The sequence below is a fragment of the Condylura cristata genome, unplaced genomic scaffold (assembly GCF_000260355.1).
Source record: "Condylura cristata isolate star-nosed mole 26May11 unplaced genomic scaffold, ConCri1.0 scaffold00023, whole genome shotgun sequence".
NCBI classification, from domain to species: Eukaryota; Metazoa; Chordata; class Mammalia; order Eulipotyphla; family Talpidae; genus Condylura; species Condylura cristata.
The window spans coordinates 27,560,711-27,573,114 of NW_004567124.1; the positions used below are offsets into that span (position 1 = coordinate 27,560,711).

Below are 12,404 nucleotides of genomic sequence, written 5' to 3' on the forward strand. Positions count from 1 at the left end.
TTATGGTTTACCAATATGTAAGATTATCAGACTTTATAAAATATTATAAAATAAGCCTCAGAGAATGTTCAAAAAGAAAGACATCAACAAAAAATATCTATCTGCAAGGGGGAAAAATTGTAACCAGAAGAAAATTATGATAAAAATAAAGGGACACATAATTGATCACCAACATGGCGGTGAAGAGATGCTAGGATTTTTAAGTTCTCTTGTAGAAAACATCTATAAGGAGAAAGTGTAGAAAATTCCTGACAGGACCCAGGACAGGATTGGTGACTCAAAAGAAGCAGGAGGAAGGTGAGAACAACAGAGGAAGAGATGAAAGGGAGAGATTGACCAGAACCCAGTCCTCCCACCTCTACTCACAAACCCTGAACACCTCTACCAGAGAAAGGAAGAGATAAAGTGTGAAAGCAACAGGAAAACACTGACTCATCTCAAGACTACAGAAGGCAAAATAAAGGTCAGCAGGTTAATCCTTAGGGGAGGGTAGCAGGACTCTTAGGTCCCAAGACTAAGACTTGGAACTGAGCTGAAACCTACTAGCAATTGGAGGGTGTGGATAAGACCTGCAGAATCAAAAGAGCTCAGCCCATATGCCACAGTCAGAAACAGGCATGGTTATGGCTGCCTCTGTGAGTGCACTGACCCTGCCATAGTTAGAAGCCTGACAAAATATCAGGGGCACTGCCACTACTGCAAGCAAGTAGCTCCCCACAATAGTTGGAAGCTGGGCAGGGGATGGCTGCCACCACCAGTGTATAGTACCTTGCCATAGTTGGATGCTAGGTGGGAGCATGGCACCACCAAGAGACACAGCTTCCAGCCATAGTTGGAAGTCGGCTGGGGTGTTGTTGCTAGCATACAGTCCCTGACCTAAGTCAAAAGGCAGGAGGAGGCATGACTGCCATCAACAGTACACGGTACCCCACCATAATTGGAAGTTGGGAAAGGGTGGGCTACCACCATAAATATACAACTTGCAGCCATAGTTGGAAGCCAGGATCGGGGTGTGACCACTACGGACAGAATGTGCAGGGACCCCTGACCATAGACAGAAGCCAGGCAGCAGCAGGACTGCTGTTGCCACTGAAAGTGTGCAGACTCTCAGCCACAATTGGAAGCTAGAAATCTCACTGTTCCCCTCCCCCAGAACAGAGGAAATATGGAGTGTGGCGATTATCAGAGATAGAACCCATCAACAGAGCCATAGCATCATTACCCTTGTAGAGTTTGGGATCATTAGTGCTAGACCACTTCTGGCTACCAGTTCCTGACATCTCAGAAGAAGCACCCAAGAAGAAATGCTGGCCAATATCAATATCACAGTGTCCAGTCACATAGAACTCATTAGAAAATTAATGACAGGAAGAAGGAAAAACAGAAATAACCAAGCAAGCCTGCACACCACAGAAAGAGACTCAGACACCAGAGCTCAACAACAATGATATGGAAGAATTTCTCTGCCTGTCAGATAGAGTATTTAGAATCATCATGATTAAAAAACATAAAGGAGATGAAAAGGAAAAAAAAAATGATACAAGTAATCAGTGAGATCAGTGAACTGAAGAATGAAAACAAGACCTTAAGAAAGGAAATAAAAGAAATGCAGGAGATTAAAAGATTACTGGAGGAGAAAAAGAACTCTGGGAAAAACAATGAAAACAGGATTGATGAAATAGAATGAATTAATACTCTTAAAGATACAGAAATAAAAAGAATCAAAACAAAAGGAAAAATAAGTAAAAGGAAAAGATAAACACTTGAAGAGCTACCTGACACCATTAGGAAAGGAAATACAAGAGTTATAGGAATCCAAAAAGTGAGGAGAAAGACCAAGAAATGGAGAAACTATTCTCAGAGATAATTGAAAAGAACTTCCCAAGCACAGAGGAGATGAAAATAGACACACAAAAAGCAAAACACATAATAATAAAGCTTCCAAGAATCCAAGACAAGGAAAAAATAATAATGCTGATAAGGGAAAGAAACAGGTAACATATAAAGGAAAACCAATCTAGCTGACATCAGACTTTTTCAAAGAAATGCTATGGGCAAGAAGAGAATGAGGAACATATTCAGCAAACTCCAAGGCAACAAATGCCAACCAAGAATACTTTATCCTGCAAAGCTCTCCTTCCTATATGAAGATAAACTAAAAACCTTCCCATACAAACAAAAACTGCAGAAATTTGTTTCAACTAAATCCCCTCTGCAAAAAATACTACAAGAACTTCTAAAGCCAAAATTAATAGAGGAATACATAAAAATAACAGAATAAGATAAGGGGAAAAAACACAAAAATGGCAAATACAAACACCAGCATATCAATATTAACCCTAAATGTAAATGGTCTAAACTCATCAATAAAAAGACAAAGACTGGATTAAAAATAAAAATCCAACTTTGTTGTCTCCAGGAAGCATCCTGAATCAATAAAAGATAAACACAAACTTGAAAGTAAAAAATTGGAAAACAATCCTACAAGCTTAACAGACTAAAAAAGAAGGCAGCAACAATTATACTTAAATCAGATGAACTAGACTTAAAACTAAAAAAGGTAAGAGAGACAAAGGTGGATACTACTTTGTGATTAAGGGGACAGTACATCTGGAAGATATAACACTTATCAACATATACTCACCTAAATATATAAGATAATTATTAATAGCTCCAAAAACAAACACTAGAGAAAATATGTACATTGTAGAAGACCTCCCTCAATACCCCAATGGACACATCAACAAGACAAAAAATAACAAAGACAAGGTAGCCCTAAGTAAGACCTATTCCTCATGGGCTTAACAAACATCTATAGAACACTGTACCCAACAAAATCTGAGTGCACTTTTTCCTCAAGTGCACACAGGTCATTCTCCAGAATCGATCATATATTGGGTCACAAGACAAACATCCACAGATAAAGAAAGATCAAAATCATTCCAACTATATTCTCTAATCATAAAGGCACCAAACTACAAATACATCATGAAAAGAAAACAAGGAGCTACCAACTTCACGGAGATTGAAATCCACATTACCAAAAGACCATTGGATTAAGGAGGAAGTAAAAGAAGACATAAAAAAAAAAAAAACTTTGATCTGAATGACAGTAAGAACACCATTTTCCAGAATGTACTGGACAGTAATAAGAGGAATGGACAGTAATAAGAGGAAAATAAGACAGTAATAAGAGGAAAATAAGAGCAATACAGGCTCACAGTAAGAAACAAGAAACAATGTCCAATCTCAAAGATCTAGAAAAATAACAGCAAAAGATACCAAAAATAAGTAGAAGAAAGGAAATAATAAAAATCAAAGCAGAAATAAATGAAATAGAGATTTAAAAAAAAATCCAAAAGATCAATGAAACCAAAAGTCAGTTCTTTAAACCAACTAAACAAAATGGACAGACCACTAGCCAGGCTCACAGAAAAGGGAGAAAACACTAATAAATATGATCACAAATGAAAGAGGAGAAATTGCAATAGACTCAGAAAAAAATCCAAAGAATTATCAAAAATTTTTATGAACATTTATAGGCAAACAAGATTAGCAATCTAGAAGAGATGGACAGATTTTCCTAAAATGATATAACTAACCAAAGCTAGAAAAAGAAGAAACAGAACACCTAAACAGACTAATTGCAAGCAGTGAAATTGAAACAGTAATCCAAACCCTCCCCCAAACAAAATTCAAGGACCAGATACCTTCACAAGTGAATTCTATCAAGCATTCAGAAATGAATTAATGCTTACCTGACACAAAATCTTTAAAAAAATTGAGAGAGAAGAAAACCTTCCAAATATATTCTATGAAGCCAGTATTACACTAATACCAAAAGCAAATAAACAACACAAAAAAGAACACTTTAGACCAATCCTCCAAAGAACACTGATGCAAAAATCCTCAATAAAATCCTTGCCAACAGAATCCAAGGATCCATCAAAAGGATAAGACACCATGACCAAGTGTGATTTATTCCAAAGGCACAAGGATGATTTGATTTTCAAATGAAAATTAATCCAGCACATCAACAAAAAGAATAATAAACACCATATGATTATATCAACAGATGCAACGAAGGCATTTGACAAAGATTAACATCCATTTATGATGAAGACTCTTGAAATTCTTGGAATAGAAGGAGCATACCTTAACATGATAAATGTCATATATGACAAACCGACAGCCAATATTATTTTCAATGGTGAAAGCTGAAAGCTATTCCTTTAAGATTAGGAACAAGATGCCCACTGTTACCACTGGTCTTCAATATAATACTGTAAGTCTTAGCTAAGAGCTATATGACAAGAAAAAGACATACAAGGAATCTAAATAGGGAAAGAAGTAAAATTATTACTATTTGCAGATGATATGATAAAATACATAGAAAACCTTAAAAACTCCACATAAAAATTAATCAAAAAAAATCAATCTAGTAAATTAGCAGGATACAAAACCAACAAACAAAAGTCAGTAGCCTTCCTATATACAAAGGCCAACCTGAAGAAGAAAGAATCAAGAAAACCATTCCTTTTATAATTGAAAGAAAAGAAAATAAAAAAATGTGGGGATAAACTTAACAAAAGAGGTAGGGGATTTATACAAAGAAAATTATAAAGCACTGTTAAAAGAAATAGAAGATACAAAGAAATGGAAAGAATCTCCTACTCATCAAGAAGAATTAACATCAAAATTGCCATCCTACCGAAAATAATTTACAGATTTAAACTATTCCAATAAAAATTTCAATAACATTCTGCAAAGAAATGGAACAAATACTGATGAAATTCATATGGAGCCACTTAGCCAAATAGAATAGCCAAAGCTCCCCTGACTGAAACAAAGGAGAATGGAGGTATCGCACTCCCAGACTTCAAACCATACTATAAAGCCATAATAATTAAGAAAGTATGGTACTGGAACAAAGCCACAAAGACCAATTGAACAGAATTGGAAGCCCAGAAATAAAGCTATGCATATATGGACAACTAATCTTTGAAAAAGAAGCAAAGAATATGCAATATAACAGGGCAGTTTGTCAGTAAATGGTGCTGGGGAAAACTGGACCACCACATGCAAAAGAATGAAACTAGACTACTGCCACACACCATGCACAAAATTCAACTAAAAACTGGATAAAAGAGCTGCACATAAGACCTGAAACCATAAAATACATAGAAGAAAATACAGGTAAAACACTACAAGACATACATTTCAGTAACATTTTTAAAGATTCATTCCCTAACACAAAGAAAATAAAAGATAAACCACTTGGACTACATCAAACTAAAATACTTCTGCACAACAAAAGAGCCATTAACCAAAACAAAGAAACACCCTATTGATTGGGAGAAAAATTTTGCACTTCACACAACTGATTGATCACAAATATATATAAAGAACTCACATGACTCAAGGAAAACAAAGTAAATAATCCAGTCAAAAAATGAACAGTAGAACTCAAAAGACACTTCTCCAAAGATGAAATGCAAATGACCAACGGGTATATGAAAACGTGTTCAACATCCTTCATAATCAGGAAAATGCAGATTAAAACCACAATGAGATAATACCTTACACTAGTAAGAATGGTACATATTTAAAAAAAAAAAACTGACAACAGCAAATATTGTTGAGGATGTGGCAAAGAAGGAACTCTTCCACACTGCTGGTGGGACTGCAAACTAGTCTAACCATATATAGAAAGCTGTGTGGCAGTTAGTTCCTCATATTACTAAAAGTGGAGCTGCCATTTGACCCAGTAATTTCACTCCTAGGGATCTACCCAAACTACACAAGAGCATTAATTCAAAAGGATACATGCAGCCCTATTTACAATGTATAAGACTTGGAAACCACCCAAATGACCCAAATAGATTATTGGATCAAAAAGCTGTTGTATATATTTATTTACACAGTGGAATATTATGTTTAAAAAAAAAAAAAAAACCTAATGCCATTTGTGACAACATGGATGGAGTTAGAAGAGATTATGCTCAATGAAGTAAGTGAGAAAGAAAAAGAAAACTATTGACTATCGATGGTTTCACTTGTAAGAGGAATCTTTTATTTTCCTTGTGTTAGGGGATGAATCTTTAAAAATGTTACTGAAATGTATGTCTTGTAGGGAAACCAAATAACAGGGAAAAAATAATAATGGGAAAAAAATAATGTAACAAAATTGATCAGACATTCTACAGGGGAATTAGAGGGATAAGGTACAAAATGAAGGGGGGAAGATCACAAGGGACTGCTGGTGCATGGATGAATTTGGTGGTGGAAATCTATGGGGACTACACCTGATGTAAAATATATACAAATAAAGACATTAAAAATAAAAAAAAATAAATGAACAATTTACTAATGATAAATTATAAGTTTTTAAATGTTCATTCAGTTAGCTAAGTAACAACTTAAGATTTTTATAAACTAATAAAAAATACTGCCAATTATAGGTACTTAATAAGGATGATGCCAATCTAATAAAGAATTTAAGTAATATACATAAAAGAGAACTCTAGCATATGATATTACTCTTGCTTTTAAAGATTATATAGCTAGGTCATGCTTAGCTTCCCTTCTCCATATTATCAATATGTTGGTTAATAACAGAGGCAAGAAGAGAACTTTTTACTAGTCAATTTAATATGTAATCTGCTTAGATATTACTAAATGTACCATCAAGAGAGCCCAAGTGGGGGTATTAGATTTTTGTTTTATTTGATGGATTTGGGCTAAACTTTGGTAGGATCTTATTATTTTCATACACTAAATATCTGTAATTTAAAAAACAGAGGTTGTTTCTTTGCTAACATGAATTATTACAAAAATAAATGGAAAATAATTAGTGAAGAATTCTTACCTGATTGTGCAGTCTTATTCAATAAAATGTGTAGTCCCATTTCTCTAGGATTTATGTACATCAATTAAATTTTAATTTTGTCCCTTTAAAGTTCCCATTTTCATTCTGCTTTTGAAATCACATTTCTAGGGGTATATGTGTGCATGTGTGTGTGTGTCCTAATTCCCACTTCCAGAAGGTATTAATTAGCCAGTAATACTTTTAAATTGTTAGCACCCTCAAGATAAGTGGGAAGGTGAAATTGGAGGGAGTTCATGGAAGACTGGAAAATCTACAATAATTTCCTCTGAAGGAAAAAATTCTTTACACACTGATTCTATGTGGAATGTTATACTAGTAGACAAATTTGACAGGCAGTGACTGAAATACAAGGAGCAAAATGAACCATTTGTTTAAAAAATAAAAGATAATAATCTCATAGAGGGGTAGGGAGATAACAGTGTTAAATTCAGCAGGCAATGGGTGACTCTTTCCTTAGTGGCCAATGCAGGAAGGCAGATTTTTCTGGCATGTCCACAGACATGCCATTCTGACATATTTCCATCTGCTTTGTAGAGGCAGGAGGCACACAGATAGCATTACCCCGCTAGACCAACTCAGTTTTCCCAGAGGAAGTTTTAGCTAGTGACCTTTTTTCATATGGGAAGTTGAGATGTAAAACTCAACTGAGTCAAATCTAGCTCCTGTGTATGTTTTTCTGAGGCAGTCCGTTCTGGATACAAGTGTGTATACCACCCATACCTGTACATCATTGCTCGGTGAGAAAAGGAAGCCAAATGCCACATGAACACTGGAGAAAAAAAAAGGCAGGGAGAACAGACAAGCCCTGGCAAGGTGTCTCTACCACCAGGGCACACATGGTGCCCTGGGCTGTCCAAGGAAGGTGTGACACTGTTTACCAGGGAGAGTGGCTGCAACAGCCTGGCTCCCTACGCCCTGTCTGGCCTATGAAATTTGATCTAAATCACAGGAGGCAAAAACATATTACCCTGACCACAATTCACATTCCGTAGGAGGAGACAGGATTAGAACATTTCTGTTCTTGCCCAGTGCTGCTAAATTTAAGTCAGTTTAACTGTTAACTGCTGTCTTCTTTCAAAAGCCCAAAGACAAGCAACATTGGCTTGTGACAGAATGCTCTGAAGTATTATCATGAGCGGTGGGATGGGCAAAGATAGAAGAGAGTATAAACAATATTAAACTCGTAGACAAAGCTCTGGCAGTGCCACCTAGAGTAAACACCTCCATTTATGATTTCATGCACCCCTTCATTCATTTGTTCAAGCTTTCATTTCTTCAGTCATTTATTGATTTTTTTTTCCTATGTGGAACATAAAGGTGTATGAGGTCAGTCTCTGTCTTTGAGAAACTAATAAAGAAGACAGCCCATACTACTTTTCACTCTGTATTCTTCTTTACTCTTAGGTTAGTGTATTTCATCTCTTCACTTAAGAATCCTTCTTTTTATTTTATTTTATTTTTTAATATTTATTTATGCATACAGAACTGGGTACAAGCCAGAGCTGCAGGGGTGGTGAAATCATTTACCAGAGACAGGGTGGGGAGCAAAACAGGCAGATGGACAAAGTACACTGCTGAGGGGAGCAGCAGGCAGGTCAGGAGAGGTCTGCTGTGCCATGTGGGTCACCTCTGGGGTAGGGATCAGACTGATGCTGAAATGGTTTTAACCTGCTGCAACACCAGGGAGGGCCCAAGAATCCTTCTTATTTTAAAGGTAGCTCAGAAATCCTTGTCTAGTTAACCTCCTTAAGAAGTCCATCTGGATTTACCCGTTCTACCCATAAATTATTTCATAGCAAATTTTTCAGTTGCTTCCTTTTCAGCCTTCTCTAGGCCCTTCACAATATATTTTACTAACATGACACTTATCAAATCATGCTTTTCTTCTTTCAATTCAGGTATAAAGTCATATTATCTTTCAATAAAATTTTAAGTTAAGTTTAATGTCATTAGGCTTTCAGCACCTTGATTAGTTTTCCCAACCTTCTCATAACCATTTGGAACTTTCACTCTGACTTAGATCTGCTATTAAGCTGCTTGGGGACTTATTTCCATTTACATGGCCAGATTTCTATCATGGACATCGAAGACTTTTTCAGCATCATTAAATCACTAGAGGTTCTTGAGAGGAATATGTGCCAGAATTGTGGCATTCAAGAGTTATCTTTGGAATTAATTTTACTTCTGCTGGTCTATTGGTCTGAAGGAACTAATTCTGAAGATTATTTTTTCCATGGCTACGTGAAATAATATTAAACAATATTAATTCACATAGGCAAAGCCATTTGACTCTGAGCACCTTTTCTGCTCTTCTTGTCCTAAAGAACCAGTGCCATGAGAGAAGGAAACCAGGGGTCCTATTTTCTACTTCTTTCCTTCACCCTAACTGATCAATCAGCCCGTAGCTGATTGATTGAAGACTAGTGAAAGCCCCTTCCTGCAAAATGTCTGTGCCTTTCCACCTCCTCCTATAGCCGCTAGTGATTGGTGGGTGAAGGCTGGGAACAAAAAATCTGTTGGGCAAGCAGTATTTAAAGCTTTTTGCTTATTTCTAGGTGTCCTCTATTCTACTGAGAAAATGATAGCAAGTCATCAGTGGAGAGGAGAGACAGAAACCTTAGAGTTAAAATTGGAGATTAGAGAAGGCTAATAGGTTAGAAAAATGCTGCAAAATGAGCTCTTAGAATAGAGTTTAGTGCTCAACACAAAGAAGAAACAAGGTCTTGGTATGGTCTCTTGCATCCCCACTCACCAGTATTGAACTAGGTCTAAAATAGGAGATGAACTCACAACACATTGAAATCACATCAACTGAAATGTTATTTTCTTTCCATGGAAAAATTATAGCAAAGAGATTAGAAATTGATCTAGTGTATTTCAAAAGAAAATAAACATTTATTGTAATAAATAACAAAGTCTAATAATGCTCTAAAAATACTCTCATGAATTTGAAAGATAACAAAACATCTTTTTAATCATGTCCCAATTTTCAGAGCATTAGATTAATGATTAGAAATTTTAGCCACTAATTCAAGGTCTGTGTTGCCTCACTACATGACCCTCAGCTCAATCCCTAGCCTTTCTGTGACCCCAAGTCTTTCTCTGTACAATGAAGCTCTTATCTCCTTTCTCAGCAAATATTCTTAAAAAAATGTTAAATAATGAGAGGTTTTATCATTTAGTAGAGATGATGCAACAGATGCAAATTTTATTTGCAGATACAACTCCTTTTTTCAACAATTCTGAATAATCCTACCTTCATCATAACTCCCCAACACACACACATACATACTCACAGAGTAAGGAACAGTGCTAAATAAGGTTGTATTAAGACAATTATTGGAATTGGAGTTCAAATTAAGTATCTGTTCAATAGAGCGATCATAATATCACTTCATTATGTTAAGATAAGTACATACAAATTCCATAAGATAGAAAAGTTATCCACCAATATTTTTTCTATTCCTTGTAAATATCCCTCACCTCCACTCCCACCTCTGGCTTCTTTCCCATGCCCTCCTCATGGGTCTAAGGTACTTTACCATTATCAAATTTTGTGTCACTTCCAGGTGCATTGTAAAATTGTCTGAAGAGATTTTGAAAATGCTATTTCCTCAGGCCCATTCATAAAAGCACTGGTTTGACTGAATCAGGTGGGACTAAGTTATTGACCACAGTGTGATTCTAATGTGCAACCAAGGCTGGAAAATAAACACTAAGTGGTTGGAAAAAGAGGGGCTTTCATAGGTATAGAGAGTTAAAAACAAATTAATGCCCCCACCACAAAGATCTATCATTCTTGAGGTATCAACTTCATGCAAGATAGGCACAAATGTTTCCCCAGAAGCCCAAAATATAAACCACCATGTTATCAACATATTCTAGTTTCAAGTGAAATTTTGCATTTAATTTCATGTTTTGGTTTAACTGAAAATATAAATTTTCTTCAAACTATGAAATATTTAAGCGTGAGAGTGAAGTATATTGGTGTAACTCAGCAAATTGGGACATATAAACCACCCTAATTTGGGGAAAATTTCTATAATTGGAACATGCAAACTTTTGAGATATAACTTAACCTCTAGAATAGGTTAGTTTTCTCACTAAAAATTGCCAAATATTTGTGCAAGTGGGATGAAAGTTTAAATGTGGACATTTATGAGGAATACCTTTGTAAACTCTGAAGTTCTATATAAAAACTTTTAATATTACTGTTACTTGAACCAAGTACTTTCCAACAATGAAACTAAAAAGAAAAAGTATTAAAAGCACAGTTAACAGTTGTTACTAACACTTCATTTTCTCTTTAAATCCCACTGTAAATTTGGAATTTAAGTGAGCTAAATGAAGAAATTCATAATCCTTATTAAAAGATTGTGCTGTCCTATCATGTGAGGTGTTGTCCACCTAACTTGTCAGATGCCTTTTGCTAAACATCTTATATATTTTTTAGAGCATCAAGGATAATTTGCAGTTTCAGGATTAGGATTACACAGTACTTTAATCACAATATCCAATACCAAATATCAATATCATGCTTTGCAATCTAAAAAATCTAAAATTTTAAAAATAAATTTTTAATTGTGAAAATAAAATATATGTGATTTAGGGGAAAAAAGATGTAATATAGCTTAGTGAAACCATGGCCTATAGAGATACCCACCACTACTAGTGCTATCCCCCTGGTAGTTTTTCCACTGTTCTCATTCTCAATTTTCTTACTGAGAAATGGAGATAGCAGTGTCCTTGTCCTAAGATTGAGAAGTAAAGTCAAAATCTTAGTGTCTAGCACATGGAACAAAAACAGAATGTCAGCTATTGCTATTATCATTAACCCTAGCAGTTCCTGATCCTTCCAGCAATCCATAAAGTGAAGAGAACAAGTAGTGAGAGGAATCAATCAAACAAAAAGCAGTCATGGGACAAGGGGAAATGAGAAGGAAAGGATAATTCTAATTTTACCAATACAAAAAGTTACTAAGGCTCAGATTTATTAATGCAAATAGTATACCCTATTGCAGTATGTTCAGTGATTTCATCAGTAGGATTCACTGTTAGGCCAATTCTTACTTTTCCCATCAATCTTGAAGTCAGGGGTTGTGGTTTGTGTAAGGCTGACTGAAGGTTTCTTTTTTTCTGCAGGCCCCACATTGACAGCATGATTAGCAAGTATACCACGAGCCATACCTATCTGTCCTGTCTTTTGGGGTTGACTTCCTAATCTTGCTGGCCATGCATATTTTACTTCCATGTGGTACAAGCATTAGCATTTTAGCTAGAAAGTGGAATATCTCCCAACATTTCAATAATTTATTTGCAGTACTAAAATGTTTTCATTGCCAAAACCCAGATTATGTTGAGCTTTCTCCTCTTTTCCAATACAAGTAATTGAGAGAAGTGGTTGAGTGTTATTGCAGGCACAATGGAGTCATTGAATTGGCATGCAAAAATGCAGTGGTAGACTCAGATGGAAGAGGAAGGAAGCCAGGAAAGACATTAGAGGCCTCCACAGCTG

At 35.7% G+C, this 12,404-nt stretch overlaps 1 pseudogene; it reads right to left on the reverse strand.

Annotated features, from left to right (window-relative positions):
• Nucleotides 1-12,074, reverse strand: part of LOC101631054 — a 24,108-nt pseudogene extending 12,034 nt beyond the window's left edge.
• Between the last annotated feature and the right edge of the window lie 330 nt (nt 12,075-12,404).